Source organism: Ceratotherium simum, chromosome 15 (assembly GCF_057802395.1).
Source record: "Ceratotherium simum simum isolate JZ-2026a chromosome 15, ASM5780239v1, whole genome shotgun sequence".
NCBI classification, from domain to species: domain Eukaryota; kingdom Metazoa; phylum Chordata; class Mammalia; order Perissodactyla; family Rhinocerotidae; genus Ceratotherium; species Ceratotherium simum.
In genome coordinates, this window is record NC_141914.1 from 63665589 (window position 1) to 63685759 (window position 20171).

At 38.4% G+C, this 20171-nt stretch overlaps 1 long non-coding RNA gene across 6 annotated transcripts in view; it reads right to left on the reverse strand.

The window, feature by feature from the left end:
- Nucleotides 1-5779: 5779 nt before the first annotated feature.
- LOC147915232 (uncharacterized) overlaps nt 5780-20171 on the reverse strand; it is a 38480-nt gene continuing 24088 nt past the window's right edge. Inside the window, exons 6-7 of one of the 6 annotated variants that reach the window (XR_015554539.1) lie at nt 13847-16878; nt 5780-6901 (exon numbers count right to left, since the gene is read on the reverse strand). This is a non-coding gene — a long non-coding RNA (uncharacterized LOC147915232). Of the gene's footprint in view, nt 16879-17867; nt 20149-20171 lie in introns of those variants that run through there. The other 5 variants (XR_015554538.1, XR_015554540.1, XR_015554536.1 and 2 more) reach the window with 5 other exon arrangements.

The following is a 20171-nucleotide window of genomic DNA, read 5'->3' on the forward strand; positions in this document are numbered from 1 at the left end:
TGCATTGCCTCAGACCTGGAATTAACCATTTCTCCAAGGAGCCCTGGTTCTTTTCACTGGGGAATGGTATTTAGAAACCGAATAATGACGCAAGCTGTGCTCATTGTTACTGAGGTGTCATATTTTAAACAATACTGATGCCTCCAAGTTGAATCCATACCATAGGATTTTTCCATATCTTCCCCATTCTTATGAGTCTCCCTCTTCTTTTACAAAGAGCTCTGGCTCTAAAAGCATCAATATATTTACTCATTTGCCCTATGCTACACCACAACAAAATATTTTCAGAATCACTATACCAATACCACCGTCTCTAATAAACCTACTCAGGAAAGTACAAGATTTCTTTTTAGTTTTTTCTGTCATTATTCAGAGTGCTGTGTTCAAAAGTTACTTGAATTGATTTTGTATGTGGTTATGTTATAAATATGATGTTGATTTTAGGTTGATTTTTGCTATTTGTACTCAATTTTAAGTTTTGACTCTATCTTTTTGAGTTAATATTAATTTTAATTTTTGAATTTGTAGAATATTAACATGCCTCAAAAGTGAAAACTATATAAAAAGGTATATTCAGAGAAGTCTGGCTCACATCATAGCCATTCCTACCTATCACCAACCTGTAAACATTTTTGTTAGTTTCTTATTTATCCTTCTTTTGTTTTCTCATTGCAAAAATGAGCAAATACATATAATTATATTCTTATTTCCCCCTCTTTCTTACACAAAAGGCTACATTTTATATACACAGAAGAAATAACGTTAAAATAAAGATTTGCTACCAACTCATTATTATCTTAAAGAAGAAAAAAGCCTCCTTAGTACAAGAAACTGATTCTCATTCATCCCTCCTCAAACCACACATTCATCTCTCCTCAAATCACACATAAGGGGGCATTAGATTTCTAAATCAGGTTGGATTTTCTTTCATTTTAAAGCAGTTTTGCACTAGAGTTCCATGTACCTACTGTGGTTGCCTGTGACTGGGGAACATGAGACTGCAGTGACTAGATGACCACCCTCTGGATGCCATGGGATAACCTCCATTATCTACAGAGTCACCTTTCTGCTCTAATGCAAAAGATACATTTTACATTTATTCTAAAATTTAATCTTGCATAAAAATACACTGACCCTAATTTGTAAAAATAAAACCCACATATATATAACTTCACATAGAAAATATAAAACACACCAAAATGGATGGTTACATTATAGATGGCTAGAATTCCTTATAGTTCTCAGTATTTTCCAAATTTTGTATAATGAGCATGTGTTACTTTTATATTTAGGGGAAAAAACATTATTTTCAAAAGAGCTGTTTAATCTTCATAGCCTATATAAAACATGAGTGGACACTGCATGGCCCTAGAACTGTCATTTCAAATACGTTGATCTAAAGTAATAAGGAATTCTTTTAAAGACCAGAAATATTGCAATGTACAGACACATGGGGGCACTGTAACCAAGTTTTTATAATTTAAGAAAAAAAACCCAGAAACTAAAAAAGCGAACATGTACTGAGCACTCACTCGAGGGCAGGTTCTATTCTGAGCATTTATATGTATTATCTCATTTAATTCTCACATTAACTCTATGGGGTAGCACCATTATTATCCTCAGTCCCAGAGAAGAGATCTGAGACTCAAAACCACACAGCCACCTACAATTGTGAGAAGCATTTACTGTGATCTTTTGTATGTAATAAAAGCTCCTACTCTTTTTTGATAATTTGCTTTTTTCATCTATCATCATATCCATATATTATGTATCATTACTATATTACTATATATCTTAGAGAACCATCATTTTTGAGCTTTACAACATTTTTAATGAAGTATATACCCCATTATTCAACCATTTCTCTATTATTGGCTTTTTAGGTTGCAGCCAAATTTTCATGTAAATAATTCAGCAACAAACATCTTCATGCATGTATTTCCCATTCCCCATATTTATTCCTTCATTCAGCAAATATTGACTGAATATCTAATAGGTACCAGGCACTGTATTAGGTACCAGGTTTAGGATTGTTTTCTCTAGGATAGTATTTCAAGGTTGAAAAGTCAGAACATGTTTCATGCCTCAATACATATTGTCAAATTGCTTTCTAAAAGGTCAGTATCAGGTTATTCTAAATGAATTATTTAAAAAGAAAGAAAAAAAGAGGTGTAAAAACTTTTAGTCATTAGATGACTGATGACTACAGCATTATGTGTTGAAGACATCAAAATAAGTAGATAAATTTGTGGATTTCAAATCACTTATGACAGGAAAAAATTAATGCCAAGATTTATAGTAGTTTTTGCCTAACTATGACTCAAAATCCAGACACACTAAAAGAAAATATTGATAAATTCGTGACTACATAAAAATGAAAGAAATTGTGGCAAACATCATAAATAAAGTCAAAAGTCAAATATCAAACTGGGAGTTAATATTTGCATTATATATCATAGACAAAGGTCTTTTGTTCCTAAGATAAAAGAACACTAAAAAATCAAGAAAAAAAGAACCAAAACCCTATAGATAAAAGTACAAAAGACATACACACAGTTAACAATAAACGATATTCAAATGACCTTGACCAAATGAAAGAATCTTCAGCTTCACTATTAGAGAGATGGAAACTAACACTACATCTAGATACCACTGCTCACCTATCATGTTTGCAAAAATGTATGTTTGACAACATATTCTGTAATTCTGTTGGTGAGGTTGTGGGAAAACAGATAATCTCATCCAGTGCAGGTGGAAATACAAAATGGTATGACCTCTGTGAAGAATCTGGCAATATCTAACAAAGCTACATTTGCATTTACCTTTTAATCTAGCAATCTCACTAGTAGGAATTTTCCCTGAAGATACACAACCACAGATCTGAAACAATATGTGTGCAAGGTTATTCATTGTGGCATTATTTGTAATAGCCAAATATTGGAAATAACCAAAATGTTCTTCCATTGGAGACTGTTTTTTTCAAAAAAAGGTATATTCCCAGAGTGAAATACTATTCAGTCAAACAAAAGAATGAAAAAAGGGACGTGCCAAAGGGAAATTAAAGGGTCAAGAGGCAATGACATCCCTGTATTAATGAGTACACCTAAAGCCTACCCTAGATCTTGGTTTCTAAATATTATACCTCACTGAAAGGAACCAGAGCTCCTTGGAGAAGTGGCAGTTCAGATCTGGGGCAGGTAAAATACAAGGTGAGCCTGAAATATCTTGTGCCAGGGAACAAGAAAGAGCTCAAAGGCTGATGGAAAACGGGTCAAAATGTTACAGGAGCAGCTTAAAGGGACTCCCACTGGCCAAATCTGAGACAATTTGAGCATCAAAAAAGAATATAGTTGGTAATGGATTATAACACATTGAATACATAAAAACAAATGTATTTTATGTATTTTATGTACTTTAAGTCCATAGTGATATTCATTAAAAATATAAGAAAAGGAAAAGGAACAAAAAGGTGTTGGGTGGGGGAAACGAAAGCTCTTATACAGATAAACGTCGAGGGCATGCTAGAATGGGAAAGCCACTATTTTGCAACTGCAAAATAATAACTAACTTTGGGTAAAACACTTTATTTGTGTAATAAAATCACAAAATGATTTCCTGAAATATCTTCTGGCTCTATCTATGATCTAAGATTAGTAGACTTTGAAATGGAAAGCCTTGATCATATAAAGGAAAACCTATGGGATCCTTACTTTAGTATGTTTTTCTCTTTCTCCGCAAAGCTGAAAAGTAACCATTTGCAAGTCCAATATGAGCAGATCCCCAGGTGCCTGACATGGAATTCTTTTCATCTTTTGTCATGTGGCTACAAGGTATACTGGAACTACCTACTATCAGAGGATTCATCATCAACAAAATTGAAAGACAAATTTGTCAAATTGTAAGTTTGATATATATTTGCAAATGTATTTGATATACACATTTGCAATATATATTAGATGAAAGTCTAATGTCCCTAATATAAATAATATATTGTTTATATATAGTTATTTATGTATTGTTAAAGCTGTGGAGAAAAAGATTCTGTTTAGCCTTTTGAGCCAGATAAAGTGTCCCATCTCCAGTCTAGAGCAGGGATTTTCTGAGGAAAGTAAAGCTTCACAATGTCTCCTTGATCTCTCTCTAAGAGATCAGGCTGAAGGGTAGAAGTCCATGATAATGTTGCTCCAATTCAGGGTAGGGTCTCCATAGGTCACACACCCTTTCATCCTGCTGTGTCTGCTCAGACCCAGTGCACACCTGTTGATCTGGTGTAAATGTTAATAGTACTCCCTTTCACTCTTGAAAGTCTGGACCATATTTGGTTACCCTACTTCTAGGAGACCCCTGATGCTTTTTAGGGAAGACTTCATTTGGCTGATGTTGAAGGTAAATGTCAAGCTAGAAAGAGAAGCAAGGAAAGACTCCGGAAATGTGGTAGGCAGGATAATGGTCCCCCAAAGATGTGTTTGTTCTAATCCCTGGAACTGTTGAATGGGAAAAGAAAAACGTGGTTAAATTAAGTATGTTGAGATAAGGAAATTATCCTGGATTACCCGGGAAAACCTAATCTAATTACATGGATTCTGACAATTGGAGGAAATTTCCCAGCTGAGTTCATAGTTAGAAGAAGATGTGGCTAGGGAAGAATGCTCAGAGATGCAATATTGCTGGCTTTGAAGACGGAGTAAGGGGCCCACAAGGCAAGGAATGTGGGCAGCCTCTAGTGGCTGGAAAAAGCAAGGAAACAGATTCTCCCCTATGAGCCTCCAGAAAGGAACACACCCCTGTCAACACCTACAGACCTGTAAGACAATAAATTTGTGTTGTGTTAAGCCATCATGTGGTAATTTGTTACAGCAGCAATAAGAAACTAATACATGGAATTGACAGCATTTCTAGTGAGGCTTGAAGGGTCCAATGAGCCATCCATTCATTTAACAAATATTTAAGTCTTCATATATGCCTGACCCAAAGCGAGTAAGATGGATTTATCAAGGAGTTTACAGCTCTGGAGGAAGACAATCACTGAAATATGTAATTAGGTTTGTTATGAGTGTTCTAAAAGGGTTAGTAGGGGTGGCATGAGGTATTTAACAAGCACAGGGGAGTAAACCAGGATATGCAAACATGGGCGGAGGGCATCCCAGGTTGAAGGTATGGCATGGGCGAAGGTTCAGGCAGGGGTTTGAAAGCATATGGATTAAGGCAGTAAATAGCCAGTAGCACAGTTTGGCTGGACCATAAAATGGGTGGGAGAGGGGAAGAGAAGTGCAATCTGGAGCCAAGTGGTAAAAGGTCTAGATGCCAGGCTAAGAGTTGGACTTTATCCTTCAAGCAATGGGAAGATATTGAAAGTTGTGAAGCAGGGAAGGGTACATGATCAGATGTGTATTTTAGAGAGATACCTCTGGTATAAACTCCACTAGGACAAGAGACCAAATTTGGTTTTGCTGACTACTATAGGCATTTGTATCAATTAGAAGAGGCTAGGTTATGCTGTAGTGACCAATAATCCCGAAAGTTTCAGGGCCTTAAAACAACAGTTGATCCCTTTCCCAAGCTGCATATTCATCATGGGCCACCATGGGGGCTCTGCCCATCTTAACCACTCGGAGATGCGGGCTGGAGAAGCTGCCACCATTTCAAATGTTGTCTGTTGCTGGGCAAGAGAGAAGGAAAAGAGCTCTGGAGCGCCTCAAAGTGGCAATTAGATGCTGTGTCTGAAAGTAGCAGGGGTCACATGCACTCACACCTCACTGATCAGGGCCAGGAAGCATAACCCCACTATATGCTGAGAAGGGATAAAATCGGCAATGTTTGGTGATGATTAATTTTTATTAATGATTAGTATTTATTAATTGAACAAATGAACCAATTCGAAGGAGTAAGAGGTCGTTTAACGAAGTCTTATCTGGTGGAAACAGAGAACAGGGAAGGAACAGGATATGGGGATCAGCGACTCATCAGACGTGCGGGGCATGCAAGAGTGGCTTGACTACTAGATTTTCAGTCTGGATGAGTGCAGGAAGGATGACGCAATAAAAAAGGAGACGAGAATGCGTACACGTGGATCTGTAGCTACGTGTGATCGATGGAGTGCAGCGGAGACCCACCTTCTGCTGGTAGGAACCGCAACCTCGGCTTCAGGCCTCTTGCTCAGTAGCCTCTGCTTCTTCGTGTGGAGGCCCTGGAGCCCCAGCTAGAAATCAGCATCGGTCCCTGCTCTGGGCGGATGGCAAACCCGCCACAGGTAATGAGCATGTAAGGCGCTTTGCACGCATCACCTCAACACGCTTGCTGAGTAAGAACAGGATCATGTTCCTTCTGCAGTGAAGAGAATTATTACACTGCCTAGAAGCCAGCTCTGCTGCGTAATCTTGCGCAAGTCACTTCACCCCTCCGAGCCTCGGCCCTTCAGCTTTAACAGGCGACTACCACCCACACCGGGCGCCGTGAGGCCGTGGGGCGGGGGCGGCCCCGAGACGCGGAGGGAGACCGCAGCAAGCCGCCGGCCGCCGCCGCGCCGCCCCTCCGCTGGCGCCCGCCACGCCGGGGAAGGGCTGCCCCGCCCGCGCCGCGCTCCGGCCTCCGCCGCGCTGTCGCCGCCGCCCACCGCGGGCTGGCGGGTATGAGAGCGCTGGGCTTGCGTGGAGGCAGTGTGACATCAGCTTGTCACCGATGGCTTTGGCCTCCTTAAAGGGACGTGTCTGGATGGAGGGGCACCTGATCTGAACGTCGCCCTGCGGCTGCATGCGGTAGGGATTGGGTAGTTCCCCGGAGCTGCGTAGGTGCTGCCTCTCTGGAGGGAAGAGCGTGGTGTCTCATCTCAGCTTCTTCAAAGAGTTGTGGACACAGGTCGCCTCTACTCCTTTCCCACTCACTCTTCACTTCATTCCATCTGCTAAGGATTATTTTTAGAAGGTAAAATCACACAAATATATTTGAATGCAAATATACAAACATAAAATGAAAACGTGTGAGTTTAACTCCTGGAACCTGTAAGACCGTTACAAAGAATCTTAGGTTATGTAAGAACCACTTAAATAGTCTGTACAGTATTCTGAAATGAATTTACACCTCTCCTTCCCCTGCTTCCCCTGCATCCAATGGATCAGCAAGTTCTTTTGACTCAGAAACTTCTAAATTGGAGTCATCTCTCCAATTTCACAAACATCATCTTAGTCTGATCCACAGATGATTTTTGTTTGTTTGTTTGGTTTTAGTCGAATTGGCCTCACTCCCCCAAATCCATTTGCTGTAGGCTTTCAAAGTGATCCTTTAAAAAAAAAAAAAAAAGAAAAAACAATCACAAAAAATATAATCTAGATTATGTTGCTCCCCATTTTAAAATCTACCAATGGCTTCTTTGCTTGGAGATTTAAATCCACAATCCTATTGACGCAAAATAACCAATAACCATTCTATATATAAGAGAAACAAGGTGAGTTTAGTTGAACCAGAGTGAGGATTATAATCCAGGAAGGCCTTAGAAAGCATTCGGAGAAGCGTGGTTTACAGTACAGTCTTATATCTTTTTAGAACAAAGAACATACCCAAGATACATTTTTATCAAAATTTCAAAGAGGTATTCAATTGCAAATTAGCAGGTCAACGTGACCATGATGTCAGGAAAGGGACTAATCTGGGCATTACCAATAGGGCATTACCAACAGGGCATAGGAGAGGAAGAGAGAGTATCTTATTTTAAGAGAGTGTATTCTTTAATGGTTAAGCAGATGTACAATATATGTTTGATAGGTCACGTCAGGCTTTTTAGTTCAAGCTGAATCAGTTGTGAACCTGAATATTTACCCCATATACTTAAATATGTGAAAATTTCTTGTCATTTTTCCCTTTTGATCAATAATCTTTCAATAGAAAGCACTTCTGATCAAAATATTGTCCCTCAGTGCCAGGGTGGTTGCTGCCTGCCCTGGGTCCATCATGTCCCTTGGTGCTAGGCTTTTATTTCATCAACTTGCCCAGTTATCCACATTGGGAGGAAATAGATATAGTGGACAAGCATAGAGGTATATATTAACAGGTGAAGTGTTTCACAGGTTATGTAATTTGTCAATTATTTTTAGATTATTGCATAAACATTGCACAGATGCTATTACGTGACTTCCTATAGTTACATTGTTTATGACAATTCTAGAACAAGTAATCCAATACTTGATTAGCTTAAAAATGAATTCTTAGGCATAGCCTTAATAAGAAAAGGAGATTCATCCAGGCTTGTAAGATGGTCGACCATCTCACATCGCTGAGCAATTGTTACTGTAGCTAGCATGACAATCTTACAACACTGAATAAAGAAAACAGTAATTAGTTTGAATATTACGACTAATACAAGAATTCCAAGGAGTAATAGAAATAGGAATTGCAATTGGGTTGCAAGTGGTAGCCAATACCAGAAGGGAGCCAACTAAACAAATCAAGATCAGGTATAGGATCACTTAAGGCATTCAGAGATGATGCATTGGAAGACTCACACATGTCTTGAATAACATGATGTATAAAAACACATCATTCAGTTTGAATGATATATATGTACCACCTTGGGATGCTATAAGAATATCTAAGGCCATTCTATTCTGAAGGACAGCCTTCCCCATTAAAGGCATTTTTAGTATTTAAAAAGGCTATTCCTGTTTGACAATTGTTAAGGGCTTCTGTATGGGATATGACATTCTCTAGCCCCAAAGAAGGAACCAATATACCTAGCTGCTCGGTGGTCATACCAGTGGAACACTGAATGAGCCCATCTGGCCTTAAAGAGAGATTGGCAACACATGTTAGCTCAGTGAATCCTTCCCTGCCATCAAGGGAAGCTCAGGGTGCGGTGTTTTAGCCATCCAGGCAGTAGCCAAGGCCAAAGATTTGTTCCACATAACCATTGAGTTCCATTAGGAGCCACCTGAAAAATGCCTGGCCTTTGAGACCAGTCTGTTCCAAATCAATCACTTTCCTTAAGTATGATAGTATTCTGAAAACCTTAAATGGAACAACTATAAAATAGGTATATAGTTTAAGCATGACAAAGGTTTAAATGAGGAAATTTAAGGTTAGGAATACAGGCCTGGTCCAGAGTCTCAGGACAGCTGTCTACAACAGATGCTTTCTTCCTCTCATCCTGGTTTGGAGATATTTGCATTGGTCAGTTGAAGTAAGGCATCAGAAATAGGAACTGAAACTCACTTAGGTGGAAAAGCCTCTTTTTAAAATGAGAAATGTGAATTCATGAGTCTCTGCCTTTTGATTCTGCAGTGCATGAACTGGTTAAAAGTACCTGGTATGGTCCTTCCCAACAGGGCCACAAAGAGTCTTTTATTTGATGCCTCTTCTGATACACAAATTCTCCAGCTCCATGATCCTTAAGGTCTGGGAGCTCTCTGTGAAAAGGATAAGCTACCAACCTGTCATCATTTTTTCTTTTTTGGTAGAAAAGAAAGGGCAGTTTATTACAGCTTGCTAGCCAGGGGGAAGATGGCCGACTAGTGTCTCAAAGAACCATCTTACAGGACAAAGACTACAGGCTAATTATATAGAGGGCTGGTGTCCGAGTGGGGAGGCATCTGGTTTCAGGGTGGGGGCATCCATCTGGTCTTAGTTCCTGGCAGTCTTTTGTTTTACTTGATATGCATCAGAGACTGGAGCAATGCCCTCTACCCTGATCTTTCAGTTGTCATTGATGATGGCTATCGGCATAGACTCTCTGCCCAGGGGTCATCACATTCGTAAGGAACTCAAGAGAACAAAATTATCAACTTATAGCAGCTGAGAGGGGCCAAAAAGTCCACAGAGCATGTCTGGGCTAGTTAATCAAAGGTCATTCAAAGTAACAATGGGGTTTCCTTTCTATAATATGGCTTCCCTTATGTCAACCTTGTGTTGAGCCAGTATCAATTCCCCCCTTTTACTCTTTAATCGCTCAATCTGGAGGGATTTCCTGTTGTTCCATCTTGTTGAACCAGTCTCTTAGTAAGATGGTGATGCAGGTGGGCTCCCAAAGTTGGGCCTATATTATGGAAGCAAGTAACCAGGTAATAAGACAAAAAAAAAACAAAGTTAATGGTAGGAGAAAATTATAAACCAGTTTCTGAGTCTGAGGGTTAGCCAATCAAAAAAATTTCTAGATGTCAGAGTCAAAGCATCTTTTGCAGTTTTAAATGTCTCTGATGATGTCATCAAGTATTCAGGTACTTTTCTGAGTGGCTTACACAGCAACAGACATGAATCTCTCTTAAGTTTATATTAAGTCCACCAGCTTCAGTTTGAAAGGCTTCAAGAAAAAGGGCAGGTTCAGTTCTCAGTGATTCCAAATGAGAATGATGGAAAAAATTGAAAACATTAGTTTGTAGATTTGTAGTCATATATGTCAGGAGACTGGAAGAATTCAGGATCCAGTCCAGTTAACAGATATAAAACAAAAACCTCAAAGACAATTAACAGCAACATCCACAAATGTGTATTATAGTTTCTATTGAAACGTAGTTTTCCTCTCTAAAATCACCCTAATTTTTACCAAAGGTAGCCAAATTAAGACTAACTGGTTTGCACAATAAGTCTAGTTTCAATAAAACTTGACTCAATTACTTACATAAGTGCAGCAAGAATAGCAACTGATCACATAGGCTCTTTTAAGTCTGCTTTGCTGGAACTCTTTATAAGGAATCTCAGATTGAACTTGAAAGGCCTCTCGAGACCAGGAAAGCCAAACCAAGTATTTTGTCATCAGACTTCACCTGCAGTACCTACAGATTTGTGTGAATTCCTCTCTTTTCGAGGTTCCCCGAAATTTCGAGGTTCTTTGCACGTGCCAGATAAGTGATATTCCTTACTTATCCAGTAAGTGCTGCTTGGAACGCTGAACATAAGGTACCAGGCTGATATTTCCACATGGCTTTGTTCCATAAAGTCCAATCTTTGTCTCTCAAAAGCTGCCTTGTCATATCTGTGTCTGTATTTTTTTTTTCAAATTTAACATTCCAGTCAAAGCTTTGGTAATATAACCAATGTTTCCAATTATGTCCTGTTAAGAGGAGAACAGATTCTTATTGAACTTATGCAAATAGCTATATTGCCATGAAAATAACAATACTCACTCACCAAGAGTTTCCAAATTCAGGAGGGATCAGGTAGGGAGAAAAAGATAAATGTTTCAATTCTGCTTACAAAGGTATAATTTATCAAGTTGCCATAAATCATAGCTAGCTCAGGAGAAAATAGAAAAAGTTTTCCTTAAATCTGAAAAAACAACGTTAAAAAATCAGCAATATTTCAAACAAAAGTCATAAAAATTATAATCATTCTCATTAGTTCATTCAGTCCAGTGTAATCAATTCTTGACCTTGGTCTTGTCGGCAGTTTCACAAAGTCATCAGTTTTTCAGTTAGAATTCTGTCATTTCTTACCCAGTTCAGTTTTATGATCTGAAAGTTTATCAGAAGCCTGTATTCTAGAGTAAGCACCAGAGTCCTTTCCATGAACTTCTCTGAGGATGAAACATATTTTTCAAAAGCATCAGAGCAAAGAAATATCTGTCTGTAAACAACAAGACCCCAAAATGGCAATTGACAAAGAAATTTGGTTAATTTTGTGACATACAATGCTTTAAAATAATAAACAGAACCAGACTGATAACCAGGACAGATCATAATTTCAGTAATGTTATACAATTTCAAAACATCTATATCAATAACGTTCGCCCACACACTATCATAGGTCCCCATGAAACAACACTTAGCTATCCATTCAATTAAAGTGGCAACTGAAACAGTCAAGGGCAAACAGAGAGTTAAAACAGTCAAAAAAAATCTTAATAGAGAGACCTCAGTTTTTTGAACATAGGAAATTATTTTAACATAGTTTTTCTGTCTTTTGGGTAGACTTACTCAAAGGTAAAGAAAAGCCTTTTATAATCTCTTTATCAAGTTCAAGAAAATTACCCTTTTAAGACAAGGAAAACAAAATTTTAATTTTGCACCAGCTTACTTTTGACATTAAAACTCATTTACTTAATTGGATTTACTTTAATCCCAGGCAAGTTGACCATGCATAAAACTCTTTTTCCAGAATTCCTCATCCACAAACCTTTTATAACTTTCTTTTTACATTCAGAATTTATCCTATGTCTTTATTTCCCTCTCTAGTACTTTAGGACAAATTTATCTTTCTTAACCAACCAAACAAAATATTTCCATTCCTTGTACCTTCTTTACTGAAAATACACATCTTACTTTCCTTATATACAGACCTGTTTTTCTTATTAATTTTTAGTAACTTTAATCACATATATTAATTAGAATTTTAACCCTTATAGACTTTGACTTCTAAGTAAAAACTAAGCAGTTATAAACGTTCTTGTACATTAGCATTCTGCGGCTTGACGAATTTATAAACACTTTTCATAATTTCTGGAAACATGTTACTTTATAGTACAATCTTTTAATAAAACACAAGACGTGTTTACTAATAGACCCAAAACACCTTTTAGTTTTTCAGTAATAAGCCAAAAGTAAACTTAGATATGTTTAGCAATAATGTTTCAGTATTTTACCTTATTTGAAAATGAACCAGATGCTCAACAAACTTTTATCATTAATTTAGCAAAACTCTAAAGTTTTAAGTTACTGAAAGGAATTTGGAAGCTTTTTTTTTCAAAGATACAAACCATAAAACACAATTATTGTACCAAAAAACTCTTACTTATTTTCATCTATTTAAATCATTTGGTTCCAACAATTGTCAATCAAACCAATTGGTTGGTTAAGTCAACAAACTTAAACCAGCTTTCATTTACCAAAGATTAATTTATATCATGTTAACTTGAAAGACATTTGGGTTAATTTCTATTACATTTAGAATTTATGTAAGTGCTTACTTTAAGACAATTAGACAGAGCTCTTAATTTTGACCATACCATCTGGGAGTAAAATATTACACACATATAACATAGAGACACACACATAAACAACAGACAGATGCAACAAAGATTTTATAGCCTCTGTTTTAAAAATTTTAGCAGTTTGCATCTGCAAAAGCTTCTTTTCCCATTTTTTTTTTTTCTTTCTCTCAGTCTTAGGCCCCTTTTATTAAGCACTTGTATGAGTCTCTGGAGTTCAGAGAGAAGGCTGGCCATTCGGGAACTGGTCGGGCTTTTAGAAGCTCGATTTCCCACTTTTCTTTTGGTTTTGTTTTGCTATAAAGTCTGAACAACATCTAAGGACAGTGTAGTGTGTCAGAAGTGTGCTGTTACTCCCTAAAGAAAGGTTGTAAACACTCTCTTATGTGCCTCAGTTTTTCCCACTGGCCGTCTAAGACCACCATGGGGGCTCAGAACGCGTGGGTGACCAAACCTATATGCACTTTCCCGGACAAGACTTTAATTAATTAACATGAATGATAGTGGAGTTCCCTATGGGACCGCTGCACGTCTCAAGGCTCGACCTCAAACACTCCCAGTAGGTTCTCAGTCACCTGAGAATGCCTTTTGGCCAAGGGGAGCTGGTGTCCTTTCTCTTCAGAGCTGAACAAGTTCAGACTCTCATTTCTCTATCAAGCAGTTTGTTCAGACTTTATAAACACAATTCTTTCCAATTTAAAGCCAAATTAAAAAGGTCAGCCTGCCCTGTTCACTCCAGAATTTCCCCCTAGGCTCCCCTGGCCTAGGAAATTCCCCCTAGGTTTCTCTTTCCTAGGAATTCCCTCCCCCCAGGTTCCTCTGACCTAGGGTATGTAGGGGTACCCCCTTAAAATACCTAGTCTTAAGGTCTGAAACAGCTCAAATAAACTCTGCACCATTGACTTAAAATAAGGAGGTCCAACTTTCAGGAGAACTCACCAGGGTCACCTGAAGAATGCAGTGATCTGGCGGGGGGTGGGGGGGAGATCAATGGGACTGAATGCCGGTTCAGTGTAGAGTCCAGGTGGTCTCCAGTGGGTTTCTCTGAAATCCTGCAATGACTATACCAAATGTTGATGCAAAATAACTAATAACCAGTCTATAGATAAGAGGAATAAGGTGAGTTTACTTGAGCCAGAGTGAGGATTATAACCCAGAGAGGCCACAGAAGGCATTCCAGAGAAGCATGGTTTTCAGTTCATTCATATCTTTTTAGAACAAAGAACATACCCAGGATACATTTTTATCAAAATTTCAAAGAGGTATTCAATTGCAAATTAGCAGGTCAATGTGATGTGATGTCAGGAAAGGGACTGATTTGGGCATTACCAACAGAGCATTCCAATAGGACGTAGGAGGGGAAGGATGCATTCTTATCTTAAGAGAGTGTATTCTTTACTTTAGTGGTTAAGCAGATGTACAATGTATGTTTGATAGGGCATAAGTCAGACTTTTTAGCTCAAGCCAAATCAGTTTGGAACTGGAATAGTTACCCCATATACCTCAATATGTGAAAATCTCTTGTCACTCCTCATGCTTTCTTCATCACTACATGATCTACTGGTGCCTCTTCAGCTACCTCATCTACAACTTGCTGTCTCCCTGCTGTGCTTCAGGGCCCGCTGCTTGGAATGCTCTTTCTCCTGAATTTTGCATTGTCAACCTTTTTTTCATCTTTTTATTTTGTGTGTGTGTGAGGAAGATCAGCCCTGAGCTAACATCCATGCTAATCCTCCTCTTTTTGCTGAGGAAGACCGGCCCTGAGCTGACATCTATTGCCAATCCTCCTCCTTTTTTTTTCCCCCAAAGCCCCAGTAGATAGCTGCATGTCATAGTTGCACATCCTTCTAGTTGCTGTATGTGGGACGCGGCCTCAGCATGGCCGGAGAAGCGGTGCGTCGGTGTTCGCCCGGGATCCGGACCCAGGCTGCCAGTAGCGGAGCGCGCGCACTTAACCGCTAAGCCACGGGGCCAGCCCCCTTTTTTCATCTTAAATCTCAGCTTGAATATTGCCTACTCAGAGAGGCCTTCCCAGACCCTCCATTCTAAAGTCGCTACTCAATCATCCTATTTAAAATTTTAAATCTTCATAGAGCCATCATCACTTTGATACATTACTTATTTGTTTATTGTCCATCTCTCCACCCCAAGTAAAATGGAACGATTTAAATTTAGTGAAAAAAGCTCTGATCTATATTATTGACTACTATATTCTCAGCTAGTAAAACACTTAATGAATTCAGCATGTTATTCATCCCCTAGTTGGGACTTTATCATTTAAGTAGTTCATTGTCATAACAGAAGTTTGATTATTTAGAATGAGTGTTTCAAGAGATGTGTTTACAAAATAAATCTGGTTGTTTTGTGTGAAAAATACTTTAAAGAAAAATGGTGTAAAAAAATTTTCTGTGCATGATTTTCAAAGGCTATTAGCAAAGATTTTCTTTTCAAGAAGGATAGCAGTCTGGTTTTTTTTTTTTAATAGCCTAGATCGAGTGTAATCTAGAAAAAGAACTTTGGTTTGATAATCTAATCTAAGATCCTTGGAATAAAACTTTAAAAAACTCGCTTATTTAGCAGACATTTTTTTTGCACATGTCTTTGGGCAGCCTCTATGTTGAGTGCTGGAGGATTCCAAATAAAACCTGGTGGAGGTGACATTTGAGTTTGGTCTTTCAATAAACTTGTACACTGTAAAAGAAGAAAGATCTCAAATAAACAACCTAACTTACAACACACAGCACTAGAAAAAGAAAAAACGAAACCCAAAGTTAGCAGAAGGATGGAAGTCACAAAGACTAGAGCAGAAAAAAATGAAATAGAGAATAGAGAGACAATATGAAAGATCAATAAAACTGAGTTGATTTTTTGAAAAAATAAAATTGACAAATGCTTAGAATATCTAAGAAAAAAAGAGAGAAGGCTCAAAGTCAGTCAGAAATGAAAGAGTAGGCATTACAACTGATGCTTCAGAAATAAAGAGATTATAAGAGACTATTCTGAACTCTTGTACTCTAACAAATTGGATAATCTAAGACAAAAATGGGTAAATTCCTACAACCTATCAAGACTAAATCATGAAGAAATAGAAAACTTGAACAGACTAATAACAAATAAGGAGATTGAATCAGTAATCAAAAATCTCCCCAAAAGAAGGAGAGTAAAGTGAGTGCCTGACTTCATCACAGACCCAGAGCAAGCCTGCCCCAGCACCAGGCTGACTCCTGTGGACCTAGGTGGCTCCTTGTATCCTCTTGCAAGCCCAGACTCACCATGGAGCATGCCAGCTATAGTGGCCCAAAGCACCATCCTTGGCACCAGGCTCCCAGCAGTCTCCTGGGAACCCAGACCCCCACTCAGCCTGGTGCCTGCCGTCTTCAGCAGCCCATGGTGGATCCTCTGACCCCAAGTGGTGTCCTGGTTGGCTCTGGTGAATCCAGACCCTGGCTCACCCCAGTGCCTGTCTACTCCAGTGGCCCCAGGCAGCACCCAAAGCCACAGGGAGCTTCCATGGCAGAGCTCCCAGTGGGTTTCCACAAACCCAGGACCCCAGGACCCCAGCTTACCTAAGCACTTACCAGCTCCAGCAACCCTCAGCAGATTTCATGGCACCAGGCTTCCCATGGGCTACTGAGAACTCAAGCCCATGTTTTGCCACAGCACCTGCCATGTTTCATCCAGCAGCCCCAGGCAGCTCCCATGGCACCAGGCACCAGCAGGGTCCCATGAATCCAGGCTTCCATCTTGACCCAGCACCTGCTGGCTCCTGCAGCCCAAGGCAGCTTCTGTGGCTCCAGGCTCCCAGCAGACTCCCAGGAACCAAGACTTCTGGCCTACCCTGGCACAAGCTGTCTCTTTTGGCACCAGGCTCTTGGCAGTCTCCTGTGAACCAATGCTCCCAACTCACTCCAGCACCAGCCAACTCCCATAGCACTGGGTGATTCCTGTGGCTCCAGGCTCTTAATCAGCACCTGCAAACACAGGCTTCAGTGGAGGTACTCCTGAACTCAGGGTCCCACCTGTGCCCAGGACTAGACAGAATACCTTGGACCCAAGCTTTCCACTCACTGGAGCACCAGGCTGCCCAAGGGCTCCAGCAGCAAGCTTGACCCTGGACACCACCAGATGGCCATACAGAATCCCTGGATGGGCTGACTGTGAAGGGTTTTGTCTGCCACAACCAATCTGTAAAGACTGGAATAGGTGCCTACTTCCTCAAATTTACAGATGCCAATGGAAGGCCACAAGGATCACGAATAATCAAAGACACATGACACCACCAAAGGAAAATTATAAAACTCCAATGTCTGACCAAGAAATGGGGATATAGGAACCATCTGATGAGGACTTCAGAATAATCCTCTTAAAGAAATTCAGTAAACTACAAGGAAACACAGACAGATTACTAAATGAAATTAGGAAAACACTGCATGAACAAATGAGAAGTTCAACATAGAAATAGAAATCATTAAGGAAAAACAAACAGCAATTCTAGAGTTGAAGAACACAATCACTGAAGAATTCAATAGAGAGTTTCAAAATCAGATTTGATGAAGTAGAAGAAATAATTAGTGAAGTAGAAGACATGTCATGTGAAATCATCCAGTCAAAGGAGCAAAAAGAAAAAAAGAATGAATAGGCGTGAAGAAAGCCAATATGAATTATGGGATAGCATGAAAAGAAATAGATATGCATTATTGGAGTGCTAGAAGGAGAAGAGAGAGAGAAAGGGAAAGAAAGTTTATTTTAAAAAAATATTGGCTGACAACTTCCCAAATCTGGGGAGACATTTAGACATCCAAGTTCATGATGCTAATATGTCACCCCAACATTTCAAACTAAAATGATCTTCTTCAAGACACATTATAATAAGACTATCTAAACTCAAAAAAGAGATCATACAACATGATCAAGTTCAACATATGCAAATCAATAAATGTGATACACCACATTAATAGAATGAAAGATAAAAAATCATAAAATTATCTCAATAGAGATGCAAAAAAAGCATTTGACAAAATTCAACACCCCTTCATGATAAAAACTCTCAATAAATTGATTATAAAAGTAACATAACATAATAAAAGGTTTACATGACAAATGCACAGCTAACATCATATCGAATGGTGAAAGATTGAAAACTTTCTTGCAAAGATCAAGAACAAGACAAGGGTGCCCACTCGCAACACTACTCTTCAACACAGTAAAGGAAGTCTTAATCAGAGAAATTCGGCAAGAATAAGAAATAAAATGCGTCCAAACTGGAAATGAAGAAATAAAATTGTCTCTGTTTGCAGATGATATGATCTTATATAGAGAAAACCCTAAAGACTTCCCCCCCAAAACTGTTAGATCTAATAAACAAATTCAGTAAAATTGTAGGATACAAAACCAACATACAGAAATCAGTTGCATTTCTGTACACTAACAATGAACTATCTGAAGAAGATACAAAGAAAACAATCCTATTTACAATAGCATCAAAAACAATAAAATACTTATGAATAAATTTAACCAAGAAGGGGAAAGATCTGCACACTGAAAACTATAAGACATTGATGAAAGAAATTGAAGAAGACACAAAGAAATGGAAAGCTATCCCATGTTCATGAATCAGAAGAATTAATATTGTTAAAATGTCCATGCTACCCAATGCCATCCCAAGATTCAGTGCAATTCCTATTAAAATTCCCATGGCATTTTTCACAGAAATAGGACAAACAATCCTAATATTCATATGGATCCATGAAAGACACCAAATAACCAAAACAACCCTGAGAAAGAAAAACAAAGCTGGAGGCATCACAATTCCTGATTTCAAACTTTATTACAAAGATATAGTAGTAAAAATAGTATTGTACAGGCATAAAAATAGACAACACATAGACCAATAGAACAGAATGAAGATCGCAGAAATAAAATCACACGTATACATTTAGCTAATATTTGACAAGTAAACTAAGAAGACTCAATGGGAAAAGGATAGTTTCTGCAATTAGTGTTGGGAAAACTGGATAACTACATGCTGAAAAATGAAATTGGACCCCTATTTTATACTACCATAAAAATTATCTCGAATTAAAGACTTCACGTCCCAGAAATATATAGCCCTCACTACAGGTATTGATTGTTACATTTTTGTTTATATGATACAGATACTGTTTCATTTAATTAATTAATTTATTAAAGACAATTTCATAGTCTTAAAACATATAAAAATATACAGTTAAAAAGCACACTATACTTGTGTGTGTTTCTCTTATTTTTTTCTAGCTTATTAAGTTTTAGAGATATTTTTCAGGTAGTTAAATACACATTTGTCTTTCATTTTTAATTTCCACATAATAATCCATATAACAAATGACTGTAATTTATTCAAGTGTTCTCAGCTGATGGGTACATAGAATGTTTCCTCTACTGTTGCTAATAAAAACCATTTAATAATATTTAAATATTTATTTGTTGATATGTACTATTTTTTGCCATTAGAATTACCTAAGTATGTAATAAAATCAGTGTTACTAACAAAGTAATTTTTACATTTGATATGTACAGGGGGATTGCTGTGCAAATTGTGTTTTACAATTTTACTTTCAAACCAATATTGTATGAAAGTGCCTGCGATCCTGCAACCTTGTAAGTGCTTCTAGCCCTCAGTGCCCGGCCAGCAGCCTCAGTAGGAGTGAGGATGAAGGTGACGACACTGAGAGAAAAGTTAGACTTGTCTCTTCCTTGAAAGTTTTCTGGCCTCTAATTGCTTGTCTTCCACTGATTAGGACTTTGCCCTTGAACACTAGTAACCCAGGTGTGCTTCAGTGTGTGAATGATGGTACCTCCTTATCAGGGATACCACTCAGCAATAAAAAAGGAAGTAATTATTGATACATTGAACAACATAAAGTAATCTCAAGAGTTACCCTGAGTGAATAGTTAATACCAAAATGTTACATACAGTACGATTCTATTTATATGACATTCTTAAAATGCAAAATTATAGAAATAGAAAACATATAACAAGTTAGTGGTCATCAGGAGTTATGGTGGGAGTGGAACCTGGAGGGAAGTGCTAGTGGCTATAGAAGGACGATATGAGGATGCTTGTGATGATGGAAATGTCGTGCATCTTCATTCTGTCAAGGTCAATATCATGGTTGTTTGTTGTACCATGGTTTTGCACTGGGGGAAACTGGTAAAGTGCACATGGGCTCTCTTTGTATTATTTCATACAACAGCATGTGAATCTGCAATTATTTCAGCATAAAAA